Below are 15,665 nucleotides of genomic sequence, written 5' to 3'. Positions count from 1 at the left end.
TGGTTATTTGCATGAGTTTCTAGAGCCATGTAAGATGATATAGACCCGTGAGAAATCACCCCCATATCTCTTGCAGCAGTCTCGGACCTCTAATGTCAACATATAGAAAATATATTATTGCTAATTTACAGAACATTTGCCATCTGCATTAATATTATGGCATTTATTTTTCCTTAGCTAACTGGTCAAAGGAGAAAAGGAAATATATCTATAGTGACACTTTTCATGAATAATAAAACTCAGAAATGTGAACTTTGCTGTCTTCATTCAAAAACATATGGTTCCCATTACCGTGATGTGTTTTCTTACACTGTTTGCACAGCCAAAATAAACCACATGGTCAATATTTCATTTCATTTTTGAGATATCCTTTCAAGACTATTGTTCTCACAATGAGCAGCTTATAATAAAAATGAGGACCATAATACACATACGTAGAGATGAGCAAACTGGCAGCACAATTTCCATGTCACAGAGGTTCATACTGTTCTTGCAATATAGTCTTTGAGTTCCATCTTTGCTTCAGCATCACATATAAGTGCCAGCATACCCATGGCTGCCAAAGCATACTGGCACTTGTAGAACAGTAGGCATCCAGGGTATGTTGGTGCTTGTGCCATAAAGGAAAATACTTAAACTAACATTGTAAAAGTCCTTTAATGTAAATAAACACTCCCGAATTGCTCATTCTCCACTTTATTAGATGCTTAAATTTAAAGAGATTCCCTTTTTTTCTTCTTTTCTTCCTTCTTCTTTTTTCTTTTGTAGGGTAAAAAGTTAAATAAAAATAAATAATTTTAGATTATGCTAAATTGCTAGAATAAATCTAATGTCAGCCTCAATGAACTTCCTTGTATCAATGTTTCGTTTATTTAATTTTTAGCAATGTTTTTTCAATGAACCCAAGTGGAACTACAGACCCTGCGGACCCCGGGTGCAAGGGCCTGCTGCTGCTTGTAGTTCTACAAGTGCCCGCACACCCTGTCAATTTGTAGCTGACTTGTCTTGCTGGAAACACAACTGCCACACATGATATTACTATACCCTATTTTTGAGCTGCTTATAGATGTTGGGAGGAACCCCTACACTATCAGCACAGTACTGTTTTTCATTGAGAGGGGTGTCGCGGTAACCCTGCTTTAGTGTGAGCAGCTCAGTATTTCATAGCCAGGTGCTAGTTGCAGCCTTTGAGGAACTAATATACTGTATGATCCTGACTGCATAGATGTATGCCTATATACGTGTAAGTGTGTTTGCATATGCATCCATGTCTTAGTAAGTCTCATTTACATGAACGCACCAACACTGTACTTGGGCTGTAGTACATTTCCTGCCCAGGTCTAGCCTTGAGGAGACACAAATCAGGGATATGCAGTCATACTGAAATACGCATTGATATTTGCAGATTGCCTGCACAGTATGAAAATAAGTTTTCCTACATAAAAAAAGGATTTGTGCCCAACTAAATGACCCATTAAATCCTTTCCTAAGAGACTGACTGGGGAAATGATACTAAGGAGAGAAGTATGTTTCTGAGCAGTAGGACAATGACAACAGATATATGCTGTGTAACAAGGCTGGTTAGACCACCTACAGCTGTTGTAATGATATTCTCAGGTCAGGGATGCTTTAAGACTTGATGGGTCTCATGTGCACCCAGAAGACAAATGGTGCAGTGCAAATAATCACAAAGACTCTGGCACTGGAGTGTTCTGCTCATGCACCATATTCCCACCATTATCTTCAGAAATATTGTGCAGGTTCCACACATTTCTGAAAAAAATCTTTGGAATAATGGAAGGGGCAGCCAGCAGGACAGGCAGGTAAGTTAATGCAATTAGTGCAGAATGTGCAGTGTGGGCCCCCTTGACCCAGGGTCCAGGTGCATCGGGCAAACAGCACCAATTAAGATCAAGCCCTGCATGTGTAGGGTACAGGCTGCAGGCCTGTTACAAGGCTGCCTAGGTTTTTATTTCAAAGTGGGTTTTTTTTCTAAGTGGTATTGCATGCACAGCATAATTTAAAGAGTTAAACAGGAGATCTTACTAGCTTTATCCTCTGCGATCAGTGAGGGATGATGATGATATGACTGATTTTCCCCTTCTCACCTTGCAGGTAAAAGATCTATTGTCACCAGTCATCTGATATGGAAATACCAGTTCTGTTTGAATATACTGATTTTCTAGGTATACTGGCCCTGATTCAGAGCCGGACACTCTGACAGAGCGCTCGCTCTGAATCAGGGCCGTCCTTCCTAATTTTTAGAACGGCCTCCTGGTCGCTCATATAGCTGTGGGTGACCACCCACAGCTATAGCGAGTGGCCAGGAAGATGGTCGCGACCATTGGGCTTGCGATGAGACCCTTGTGGTAGGGTCTCGTTGCCGCAAGCCCTGGAGTGCTTTTGGCTCTATCAGAGCCGAAAGCACTCCCGCTGACATCACTTGTGATGTCAGTGGGGCTGAGCTCAGATGGTAGGCATTCCCGTGGGAATGCCTCCATCTGGCCAACCACGCCCCCGGCACGCCCACCAAAGGGAGAGTGCTGTCACTCACCATTGACAGCACGCCCCCTTTGTAGCAAGACCCATAGCGACGGCTTGCCCGTCGCTATCTGGGTCTCACGCATGCGCACGACGGAGCCGCCTCCGTCGTGCGCATGCGCATTGGGCCAACATCGACCCGCTTGCGAGTGCTCAGCGCTCGCGAGAGGGTCTGAATTATGCCCACTGTCATTAATTAATATCTTCATAATCCAGAGTGATTTAAGTTCTGACTATATAACTATATATTAACTCCTAAATACATGGAATGCTGTTTAGGGTGTGTTTGTTTAAGAATTGTATGACTTGCATTTGGTGTGGGTGAGGTTACGGGGGGGTGGGGTGCATTCAGTTACTTCACATGTTTGCTTCACTATATATTTAGTAGGGTACAGGCTGCAGGCCTGTTACAAGGCAGCATAGGTTTTTATTTCAAAGTGGTTTTTTTTTCTAAGTGGTATTACATGCACAGCAAGTTAAAAAGTTAAACAGGAGTTATACAGGAGGAACACAGGAGGACAAGAGTTAACATAGAACTCTTTACAACTTTGAAACAATTTAAAAGGATCTTCTGAGCTTCTGGATACCCTGCAACTCAGCCACCAACTTTCATTATAACCTGGACACACCTTTATCTAACACCCTGCTTCAGCATTGCAAGCAACTACCAGTTAGTTTGCTGCGCTGTCATTTTTGTATGTATGTTTAAATCATTCCTGTACCACTGTCAATTTATCTCTATACCACTGTAGTATCTCCCATTGTTTAAAACCTATACATCTTTAAGAATACTTTATCCTAATTTTAAAATACTGCGACTTTATCAAGTCCAAACTCATTTTGTTTAATATATACTACTGTAGCTGTGCCTTTACATCTACCAGTACTGTTCTTCCTTTTTTCTGATTTTTATACATTTTAACTGTACTGTTCCTGTATCTCACTCTCATCACTACTACTGCTGCTCCCCCCCCTATTCCCTCATCTACATTACGTCTCTCTTTTCTTCTGCTCCGCCCCTCACACAGCAGCTACATAACTCTCTCCTCTACCACCAGTTCCCATCTCTTTCGTCCCTCAATAGTCTCCTCCACATTCTCCTCCCCCTCCTTACTCTCCTCTGTCTCCTTTCATCCCATCTAGTACTCTCCACTGTATCTCCCACAATTCTATTATTATTTACTCCTATCCCACCTTGGTCCTGCTATTCCACCACTAAGCCTTGCAGCCTCCCTTTTCTCCAAGTTACCTCTCTTCTCCACCCACACCACACTAAACCTCCACCTTGCCCACCACTTGCTGTCACCCTTTCTCATTTGGAAGCCCACCACATATGCACACTATCTTTATCCCTCTGCTCTAAATCAATTTTAACCCCACACTACAGTAACCCTAACAATCTCCCTCTTCTCTCTCCTCCCAACTATGTCCCTCTCTCCTGTGTCCTCTGGAAACCTAGTTCTGTCTATAATCACCTGGTCCCCATCCATGACAGCTTCATCTCCAACTCCTTGAATCATTCGTCTGGTCACCCCCACCAACCCTTACACACTAAACACATTTCATTCTCTCCATTCAATGCTCTTGACATTCGCTTCTTCCAACTTGTTCGAGTAGCTGCCTTTATTCGTCCCCCTGGCCTTAGCTCAAAATTCCTTGAAAACTTTGTTCCCTGGCTCCTAATCTTCAAATGGGCTCTCGAGACCCCTTTCTTCCTCAAAGCTTTCCAGCGCTCATCCTAACCCAATACTCCATGTTCCTTCCTCACAATCCAGCCCATTTGTGTCATCCCTGTTTGTTTGCCCCCCCCCTTTAGAATGTAAGCTCTCAAGAGCAGGGCCCTCTTCCCTCACGTGCTTCTTCTTCCCATACTTATATTTTAATTTACAACAGCACCTAATACTTGGTTGCTGACACACTGCATACAGCACTGTTATGCAGTAATTTTTATAAATCATGTATTTGTCCTGCATTGTTTGTGCTGTTAATAACTGTTGTTCTTGTGTGCTCATTTGTTTATGTACTTTGTAAGGCGCTGCAAAACCCTTGTTGCGCCATATAAATAAAGGATAATAATAATAATAATAATAATAATAATAATAATAATAATAATAATAATAATGTGTTCTATGTACAGTATCTGGGGCAATCACAGTATAGATAGCTCTAGACACTATGTTTCAGTGGAAGACATGAGTAAAAGGAACTAAATAAATAGTGCAGTATATTTATGAAATCTTTAATAAGAAACAAAGGACACATACTATACTACATATAAAACATATGAACAGCTTATCTGGGTATCACTTAAAGTTCAAAGTGCTTTGTAGCAGCAAATTAGTCCAATTCCCTCTCAGGTTCTGGAAGCAGATGATGAAAGGAGCTGAAGGCTGGAGAATAATGGGAAGTCACTGCTCAGAGAGCATATTTTACGGACACCATTTATGGTCTGTGAACAATGACACTTTCCATTTCTTCAAATTGTTACTCCTTTCATCATCTGCCCCAGTACCTGAGAGGGAATAGGTCTGATTTGCTGCTGCTTAAGTGATCTCCAGTCCCCAGATAAGCTGCTGCTGCTGTATTTTATCTGAAGTATATGTACTGTATTAGTTAGTTCTTAAAGTTTCCTTATCTTAAACATACTGCACTATGTAGTTCCATTTACTCATGTCTTCCACTGATGTCTAAGACCCTGATTCAGAGTCGGACGCTCTTTGTGAGTGCTCGCTCTGAATCAGGGTGTTTTTTTTTTTTACCCCCCCCCCGCCTCCAGGCCCCTCGCGATTATCCAGATGATCGGGCTTGTGACGAGACCCTTGTGGTAGGGTCTCGTCCACCGCAAGCCCCAGTGAACTTCCTGCTCTAATAGAGCAGGAAGCTCACTACTGACATCACGGGTGATGTCAGTAGGGCCACCCACTAACGGCAGACGTTCCTTCAGGAACGCCTCCTTTTGTCCAGCTACCCCCCCTGCATACCTACAAAACGATGCGAGCTGTCAATCACTATCGACAGCCGCCCCATCTTGTAGTGCAGGGGTTCCCAACCACGGTCCTCAAGGCACACTAACAGTTCAGGTTTTAAGGATAGCCATAGTTGAGCACAGGAGACTTAATTAGTACCTTAGTTATTTTGATTTAACCATCTGTGCTTAAGCCTGGATATCACTAAACTCAGGACTGTTAGTGTGCCTTGAGGACCGAGGTTGGGAATCACTGTTGTAGTGAGTCCCGCAGCAAGTGAAAATTCACTCGCTACGGGGCTCGCGCACGTGCAGTGTCCGGCCATCGACCCGCTTGCGAGCGCTATGTGCTCGCGAGCAGGTCTGAATCAGGCCCTAAATGTTTTGTCATCCTTCCATAAGAAGGGCTACAGAGAACATTGGGATTCCATTGATACAGATAATGCTGAGAATATATTACTTCATGTAGTAGGTCAGTGTGCACTTTACGGGCCAGTGTCAGAGCTGTGCGCTATTGCTGCCGCACCTGCCATTTGTGCAGCTGAGGATGTGTGAAGATATGCTAATGGTACAGTGGCGGGACTTGTACTGAGACGGCCAGCGGAACCATCGCAGCTGTCCACAACTGTGCACACATACGCAGCATCGGACGCAGGTCAGGCTAACATCGACTCCCTGAGTGAGGCGATGGTCACTCACAATGGCCACCGTAACTGAGACGCTGGAGCCATGATTCATGCGTACACCATTGCAGATGCAGGAGGTGACACGACCCCCGAAACAGTTGAAAGATGCTGCGTTTTTAGTAGACACTCCCCATTTGCCTCTGACTGTCATGTCACTCACATTGGGAATAATGACTGGTAGCGTGTGACTAGGGTAATGTACCTTGATGCATGAGCAGTGTGGCTCAGACACATTTGCATTGGCAAAAAAAATCGCTACATTTGCAAAAACATCGGCATAGAGTTAGCGTACAACCCTGAATCAGGCCCAATATCAGTAGAGAACTTTATGCACCTTACACAAATACAACACTAATAGGCACCCGCACCTCTTCTACAGTCTTCAGATTACTCAAGCCTGATATAAGACTGGCAGCCACAGGATGGCACCCTCAGGATGGCAGTCACAAGACGGCGCCCTCAGGATCTAACCCACAGGACTGCAGCCACAGGATGGTGCCCTCAGGACGGCAGCCACAGGACGGCAGCCACAGGACGGCACCCACAGGATGGCAGCCACAGGACTGCACCCTCAGGACGGCACCCTCAGGACGGCAGCCACAGGACGGCACCCACAGGACGGCAGCCACAGGACGGCAGCCACAGGATGGCACCCTCAGGACAGCACCCACATGGTGGCACCCACAGGATGGCGCCCACAGGATGGCACCCACAGGACGGCACCCACAGGATGGCAGCCACAGGGCGGCACCCTCAGGACGGCACCCTCAGGACGGCAGCCACAGGACTGCACCCACAGGATGGCACCCACAGGGCGGCACCCTCAGGACGGCACCCTCAGGACGGCAGCCACAGGACTGCACCCACAGGACGGCAGCCACATGAGTATATTTCAGTGAGTTTTCATTTCACGCTTTACATAATGCCTGAGCATAGCACCACTGCCACTCTTCTGTGTGTATTTCCTGTGTGTATTTCCTGTGTGTAGATTTCTGTATAGTAACAATATAACAGAATCATTTGGAAAACATATTATCAGACAGAAATGTTTATCTCACAGCCCAAATGAAAATATATATATATAAACACATCAATCTCTTTTTTTTTTAAACTCATAAATATGTATCTTATTTCATGGTATGGGAGTGTCATCGGTGTGTCGCTGATGTGCTTGCATACACAGGAACTCAAACTTTCACAGTGGAGGCCGTATTCAGACAGGAAATCGGCACCTGTCATAATGCCAGAGTAGGTTTCGATGGTGCGACCGATGTTGGCTTCTAAAGATGCTCCAGGCAGTATAGCAGCATCTACAGAAGCTAATAGTTGGTGTCTCAGTCCTTGCACATTCATACACCCAGATGTACACCCGGAAGGGCTTTGTAGCAGCATTTGCATAAAGTCGCAGAAGGGCGGCCGTGTATGCGTCCACCTATGAATTAGGCCCAAAATCCTGATGAAAGTATATAACATATGCTGATAAGCCGGATCATCTCCGTGCTTCTCTTTAGCCACCTCCCAGGAACGCCCAGCACTTTTCCAAGGCATATCTGATGCGTGTGGCTCAATCGCAACAGCGCCTTTGTGTGTACAGTGTGTGTGATGCATGCACCATACCGGTTTTTAGGGACTTTGGGCCTAGTTCAGCAGTGCATGCAAGTGTACTGCTGAACGCAGATTCCCGATGTTCGGGAATCTGCGCAGACGCCAGACCTGTTTTGCGCATGCGCAGATCGTGTTTGTAAGCCCGCACGGAGACATGTCAACGCCGCTGGGGGGGGGAGAGGCCAGGATCTCCATCGGCTGGCGGAGGCTTTCTGGCCTCTTACTCTAATCTGCAGCGGCCGGCATGGGTCATGCAGCTGACCGATGGTCTGCAGAGTATCCGATGCTGCATTGGGCAACGCAGCTCGGATACGTAATGCAGCAGGAGGTGTGATGCTTCCTGTGCATTACCATAATTGCAAGGGTCACATTTGTGTGCAGCTTTGCAATTGTGGACCTTGCTAAATCTGGCCCTTTGGCGGATGCGCAGTAGCAAAAAATCACAAGAATATCCAAGAATACCAATTATTTTAATAATTTATTTTATAATCTAGTTATTTCTAGATGTTTCTTCTTATAACATAAACTTTTTCCCCCTTTAAAAAAGTGAATGTCCTTCCAATTGTTAATGAACACATTTACTCATAATTAAATTAAGTTTTATTACTAATATTCTATTTAGATTGAAGATTAAAAATCTAAAGAAAAAGTTATTTTACAGAGTTTCTTAATTTCGGTCAATTTCTTTCATCGGCAATAAATTCCAGGGACATGCACTATAAATATCCACCGATTACGCGTCATAAAGCCCAGGTGTCCCTTCCCGAGGATTTATTTTTTGATTAGTGTGCAGCAGAAGTAATTATAATCAGGCAGGTATTGAATGTGAGGCCTGTCAGGACACAACCATGATTCTCACTGCTGCTCTTTGCTTTTCTAAAGATATCTTGGACATATTATTACATATCTGGCTCCACTGTATAATAACGATATGTGCCCAGGAGTATACTTGTGATACTCTACGGGGTGTTTTGCAGAGATGATGTGCAGAATTTTAATGGTTTATAGATTACGCCATGAGGGTTATTTACTAACATAGTGAAGTCACCCATGGTAACTAATACAGCAATTACCTCTGATTGATCTGTTGCAATTTACACAATGAAAATCAATCTTGCTGTGGCTTTACTGAACATTTGAACTTATATATAGTAAATAATCCATATTGTCATTTATTGCTGAATATGACCATTTATTGCTGAATATGACCTGAGCATAAAACTGATTTAAGTGCCTTTGTTGTTTTTAGCCTTAAGGATTATATATTGTGGAATATAGTAATTTTGCAGGAGAAAAGCATATTTCATATGTGCCTTATTTGTATGGGGAAAGCGTGCTTTAATGTATATACTATACCATGCACCCCAATATTCCAGTTTCGTATGGGATATTTTTGTTTTGTTACGGACATACTCATTGAGTGAAACTATGGGGAAATGGAGATGTAAGTTTATGCCGTATAGTATATTTTGTCCCAGCTATTCCTTTTCTATGAGCTATCATCTGCTTTTATAACTAATAGGAATTTTTCAATGCCATAGAATCAGAAATGTAAATTTTTCAACTCAAGTGCTTGTAGAAATAGGATTTCAGCCAATTAGATACTTTATTAAATACTATGGGCCTGATTCAGACCCACTCACAAGCGGCTGTCCGCTCGCAAGTGGGTCGATGTTGTGCTCTGCGCATGCGCACGACGGCGGGAGCTCCGTCGCGCGCATGCGCCAGATGCGACGAGTGAAGGGCTTTCCTTCGCTCGTTGTGTCTGATCAAAGGGGGCGTGCTGTCGATGTTGATTGACAGCACGCCCCCTTTGGTGGGCGTGCCTCCCTGACGGGGGCGTTCCCACGGGAACGCCTCCCGTCAGAAGCCGGCCCAGTGGGAGTGATTTTGGCTCTGATAGAGCCAAAATCAAACCTCAACCGCAGGCTCCGGCTCGCAGTTTCGATGGTCGCGATGGTCAAGACCATCGTGGCCAACAAACTGCACGCTCGTATAGGCTGTGGGTGGTGACCCACAGCTATACGAGCGTCCAGGAGGATGCTCCATTTTTATGGATGGCGGCCCTCATTCAGAGCGTGCGCTCTGCTCAGAGCGTACGGCTCTGAATGAGGGCCTATATCATCATGTATTACACCAGTGTGACCATAAAAATCCAGTTGTATGTAATGCAAATATATTTTATAATAGAATATCTGAATATATTTTTCACAATCAATACATGATTTATGTACTCCTTTTATACATTTGTTGAAAACGGCTATTGAACAAAAAAATTAAAAATAAAAACTTTGGCAAATAATCACCAATTGGTAGCAAAAGGAAATAAAGAGAATAACAGGAAAATGGAATTGTGACATATGCTAGAATTAAAAAATATATGAGATGTATCAGGAGAGTACTGTTATTAGTGATGTTTGCTAAGAGTGTGGGAAACTATTTAGAGACATATGTAAAATATACTTACGTGGTTGGAAGACATTTAGAGGTTATTGTTTATTAAAGCTGAAACCAATGTTTTCTAATGGAAGTGGTTTGTCTATTTATTTGTTTAAAACGATATACTTTATTTTGCTGCCACAAGTTAGGCTTTACACAGACACTCCGGAAAACCACCACACAAAAGATGAAATATGCAGGAAATTTACAGTAGTAAAAGAGGAATACAATCTCACTTATCAAATAGTACAAAGGAAAAGCTCTAGCATGTTTGTCTGTTTTTTATTAAAGGAAAACTAGGTAATTGAATATTACAGTTTTGAACTGGTCAAAATGTTCCATTAATTACTTTTAATTAGGAGTGAGCGGGTTCGGATTTCTGAAATCCGAACCCCCCCGAGCCCCCCCCGATCCGAGGCCGATCCGAGTCAGGCTCGACTTTTCCCGCCTAACTCAGATCTGAAATCGAGGCAAAACGTCATCATCCCGCATTCCGGGTCTCGCGGGTTTTGGATTCTATATAAGGTACCCGCGTCTGCGCCATTTTCTCACTTGGCTGTGGACAGTGAAGAGGGAGGGTGGGAGTTAGGGCTGGCTGGGCTGTGTAGTGTAGTGTAGAGTAGTGCAGTGTAGTGTTGTGCAGTGCTGTGCTGCGCTGTGCTGCTGTTGTCCATAGGGGCTGTGTCCACTCCTCCAAAGTCCATAGGGGCTGGCTGTGTTGTGCTGTGCTGCTGTTGCCCATAGGGGCTGTGTCCACTCCTCCAAAGTCCATACGGGCTGACTGTGTTGTGCTGTGATGCTATTGTCCATAGGGGCTGTGTACACTCCTCCAAAGTCCATAGGGGCTGGCTGTGTTGTGCTGTGCTGCTGTTGTCCATAGGGGCTGTGTCCACTCCTCCAAAGTCCATAGGGGCTGGCTGGACTGTGTTGTGCAGTCAGTTGTCCATAAGGGCTGTGTCCACTCCAAAGTCCTGTGCAGTGTCCCAGTCCTAAAGAGGTGCTGTAGTGTTGTCCAGGGGGTGCTCTGTCCATCAGGGGTGCTCCCCCCAAGTGCAAAAAAAATATATTTTTTCTGTGTTTGTGAATTGTGTGCACGGTGGCTGCACGTGCATCAACAAAGGAGCAGCGCCAAACGTGCGCCTGTGTCATAAGTAAAGGGCCGGCTGGCTTGACCATTAAAGGGTGCTGTAACCCCCAAAGTGCACTCCAAACCAAATAAAAAAATATTTTCTGTGTTTGTGAATTGTGTGCACTGTGGCTGCACGTGCATCAACAAAGGAGCAGCGCCAAGCGTGCGCCTGTGTCCCATAAGTAAAGGGCCGGCTTGTCCGTTAAAGGGTGCTGTAACCCCCAAAGTGCACTCCAAAAAAAATAAAAAAATATTTTTTTTTGTGTTTGTGAATTGTGCGCGCAGTAACCGCACGTGCATCAACAAAGTAGCGCCAAGTGTGTGCCTGTGTCATAAGTAAAGGGCTGGCTGGCTTGACCGTTAAAGGGTGGTGTAACCCTCAAAGTGCGCTCCACAAAAAATTAAAAATTCTCCTTTTTTTCTGTCTTTGTGAATTGTGTGGGCTGTAGTTGCACCTGCATCCTCAAAGCAGCAGCAACAAGCATGCATCTGTCTGTTAAAGGGTGGAGTAACCCTCAAAGTGCACTCCAACAAAAATAAAACATTTTCTTCTGTGTTTGTGAATTGTCTGCACTGTACGTGCATCCTCAAAGCAGCAGCGCCAAGTGTGCGTCTGTCTGTTAAAGGGTGCTGTAACCCTCAAAGTGCGCTCCACAAAGTATAAAAAATTCTTCTTTTTTTTCTGTCTTTGTGAATTGTGTGGGCTGCATCTGTATCTGCATCCTCAAAGCAGCAGCGACAAGCGTGCCTCTGTCTGTTAAAGGGTGGTGTAACCCCCAAAGTGCACTCCAACAAAAATAAAATATTTTCTTCTGTGTTTGTGAATTGTGTGCACTGTACGTGCATCCTCAAAGCAGCAGCACCAAGCGTGCATCTGTCTGTTAAAGGGTGGTGTAACCCTCACAGTGCACTCCAACAAAAATAGAACATTTTCTTCTGTGTTTTTGAATTGTCTGCACTGTACATGCATCCTCAAAGCAGCAGCACCTAGTGTGCGTCTGTCTTTTAAAGGGTGGTGTAACTCTCAAAGTGCGCTCCACAAAGTATAAAAAATTCTTTTTTTTCTGTCTTTGTGAATTGTATGGGCTGTAGCTGCACCTGCATCCTCAAAGCAGCAGCGACAAGCGTGCTTCTGTCTGTTAAAGGGTGGTGTAACCCCCAAAGTGCACTCCAACAAAAATTAAATATTTTCTTCTGTGTTTGTGAATTGTGTGCACTGTACGTGCATCCTCAAAGCAGCAGCGCCAAGCATGCATCTGTCTGTGGTGTAACCCTCAAAGTGCACTCCACAAAGAATAATTTTTTTTTTTCTCTCTTTGTGAATTGTGTGAACTGTAGCTGCACATGCATCAACAAAGGAGCAGCGCCAAGTGTGCGCCTGTGTCCCATAAGTAAAGAGCCGGCTGGCTCATTTATTAAAGTGTGGTGTAACCCACAAAGTGCACTAGTCTCCAACAAAAATAAAAAATTATTTTCTGTGTTTGTGTGCGCCTTAGCCACACGTATATATCAATATAACATAAATGGAGGACCAAACTTTCTCCGATAAACATAAAATAGGGAAAGATCAAGAACCACTTCCTCCTAGTGCTGAAGCTGCTGCCACTTGTCATGACATAGACGATAACATGCCATCAACGTCGTCTGCCAAGGCCGATGCCCAATGTCATAGTAGAGGGCACATACAATCCCAAATGACAAAGTTCAGGAAAATTACCTTAAAAAAACATTTAAATCATCTAAGGAGAAACGTAGACTTGCCAATATGCCATTTACGACACGGAGTGGCAAGGAACGGCTAAGGTCTTTCCTTATGTTCATGACTGGTGGTTCAGCTTCACATGACGATGGAAGCCCTCCTCCCGCTAAAAAAATCTAACGAGTTAAGCTGGCAAAAGCACAGCGAAGAACTGTGCATTCTAAGAAGATATCACAAATCCCCAAGGAGAGTCCAAGTGTGGTGGCGGTTGCGATGCCTGACCTTCCCAGCACTGGACGGGAAGAGGTGGCTCTTTCCACCATTTGCATGCCCTCTGCAAGTGCTGAAAGGAGCACCCACAGTCCACTTGCTGATATGCTAATTGAAGATGTCACTGTTGAAGTACAACAGGATGAGGATACTGGTGTAGCTGGCGCTGAGGAGGAAGTTGGCAAGGAGGATTCTGATGGTGATGTGGTTTGTTTAAATCAGGCTCCAGGGGAGACAGTTGTTGTCCGTGGGATGAAAAAGCCTATCATGGTCATGCCTGGGCAGAAGACCAAACATTCCACCTCTTTGGTCTGGCAATATTTCTATCCAAATCCGGACAACAACTGTCTGGCCATATGTAAAGGTGAAATAAGTAGGGGTAGGGACGTTAACCACCTAGGAACATCCTCCCTTATACGGCACCTGCAGCGCGTTCATAAAAAGTTACTGTCAAGTTCAGAAACTTTGGCTAAGACCGTAAGCAGTCCAGGGACACCTAAATCCCGTTTGTTGTATTCAAGCACCTGCAAACCACACCGTCAACTCCCTCCTCGTCAATTTCCTCCTTAGTCAGGATCGGAAGTAGTCCTGCAGGCCATGTCACTGGCATGACTGACTCTCCTATCCGGGATTCCTGCGGAGGATCCCGCATTGCTATGCCTACTGCTGCCGCTGCTGCTGTTGCTGCTGCTGGGAGTCGTTCATCATCCCAGAGAGGAAGTAGGAACACCACTAATTTTACTAAGCAATTGACCCTCCAACAGTCCTTAGCAAGGAGGATGAAGTACGACAGCAGTCATCCTGAAGCAAAACATATAACTGAGGCCTTGACTGCTATGTTGGTGTTAGACGTGCATCCGGCATCCGTAATTAGTGCAGTGGGATTTAGACAATTGATGGAGGTAGTGTATCCCCAGTTCCAAATCCCGTCTAGATTCCACTTCACTAGGCAGGCGATACCGAGACTGTACAGAAACGTCAGAAAAAGTGTCCTCAGTGTCCCGAAAAATGCGGTTGTACCCAATGTCCACTTAACCCAATGGAACAGGGCAGACTAAGGACTATATGACTGTGACAGCCCACTGGGTAGATGTATGTCCTTATGCAGCAACAACAGCAGCGTCACCAGTAGCAGCATCTCAGAAACACCAGCTCGTTCCAAGGCAGGCTATGCTGTGTATCACCAGTTTCAGTAAGAGGCACACTGCCGACAACCTCTTAGAGAAACTGAGGGAAATCATCGCCCAGTGGCTTACCCCACTTAGACTCTCCTGGTGATTTGTGATATCTGACAACGCCACCAATATTGTGCGGGCATTACATCTGGGCAAATTCCAGCACGTCCCATGTTTTGCTCACACAATAAACTTGGTGGTGCAGAATTTTCTGAAAAGCGACAAGGGCATGCAGGAGACACTTTGGGTGGCCCGAAAAATTTCTGGCCAGTTTCGCCATTCAGCAACTGCGTGCCGAAGACTGGAGCACCAGCAAACACTTTTGAACCTGCCCCGCCATCACCTGAAGCAAGAGGTTGTGACGTGGTGGAACTCAACCCTCTATATGCTTCAGAGGATGGAAGAGCAGCAAAAGGCCATTCAAGCCTATACATCCACCTATGACATAGGCAAAGGAGGGGGTATGCACCTGACTCAAGTGCAGTGGAAAATGATTTCCGTGTTGTGCAAGGTTTTCCAGCCCTTTGAACTTGCCACACGTGAAGTCAGTTCAGACACTGCCAGCTTGAGTCAGGTCATTCCCTTATCAGGCTTTTGCAGAAGCAGCTGGAGAAGGTGAAGGAGGACCTAAGACCGAGCGATTCCGCTCGGCATGTGGGACTTGTGGATGAAGCCCTTCATTCGCTTTGCCAGGATTCCAGGGTGGTCAGTCTGTTGAAATCAGACCACTACATTTTGGCAACCGTGCTCGATCCTAGGTTTAAAGCCTATGTGGTGTGTCTCTTTCCGGCCGACACAAGCCTGCATAGGTGCAAAGACCTGCTGGTGAAAACACTGTCAGCTGAAGCGGAACGTGACACGTCAACAGCTCCTTCTTCATTTTCTCCCGCAACTGGGGCTGCCAGGAAAAAACTTAGGTATCCTAAGCAACCCGCTGGTGGTGATGCCGGGCAGGCAGGACCAAGTTTGGACATTTGGTCCGGACTGAAGGACCTAGCAACAATTTCTGACATGTCTACTGTCACTGCATATGATGCTGTCACCATTGACAGAATGTTGGAAGATTACATCGGTGACAGCATCCAAGTAGGCATGTCAGACAGTCCGTACCTGTACTGGCAGGAAAAAGAGGCAATTTGGAGGCCCCTGTACAAAC

This window comes from Taudactylus pleione, unplaced genomic scaffold (assembly GCF_031769625.1).
Source record: "Taudactylus pleione unplaced genomic scaffold, aTauple2 ptg000792l, whole genome shotgun sequence".
Classification (NCBI taxonomy): Eukaryota; Metazoa; Chordata; class Amphibia; order Anura; family Myobatrachidae; genus Taudactylus; species Taudactylus pleione.
The sequence above is the reverse complement of the archived record's forward strand: the minus strand, read 5'-3'. Positions refer to the sequence as shown.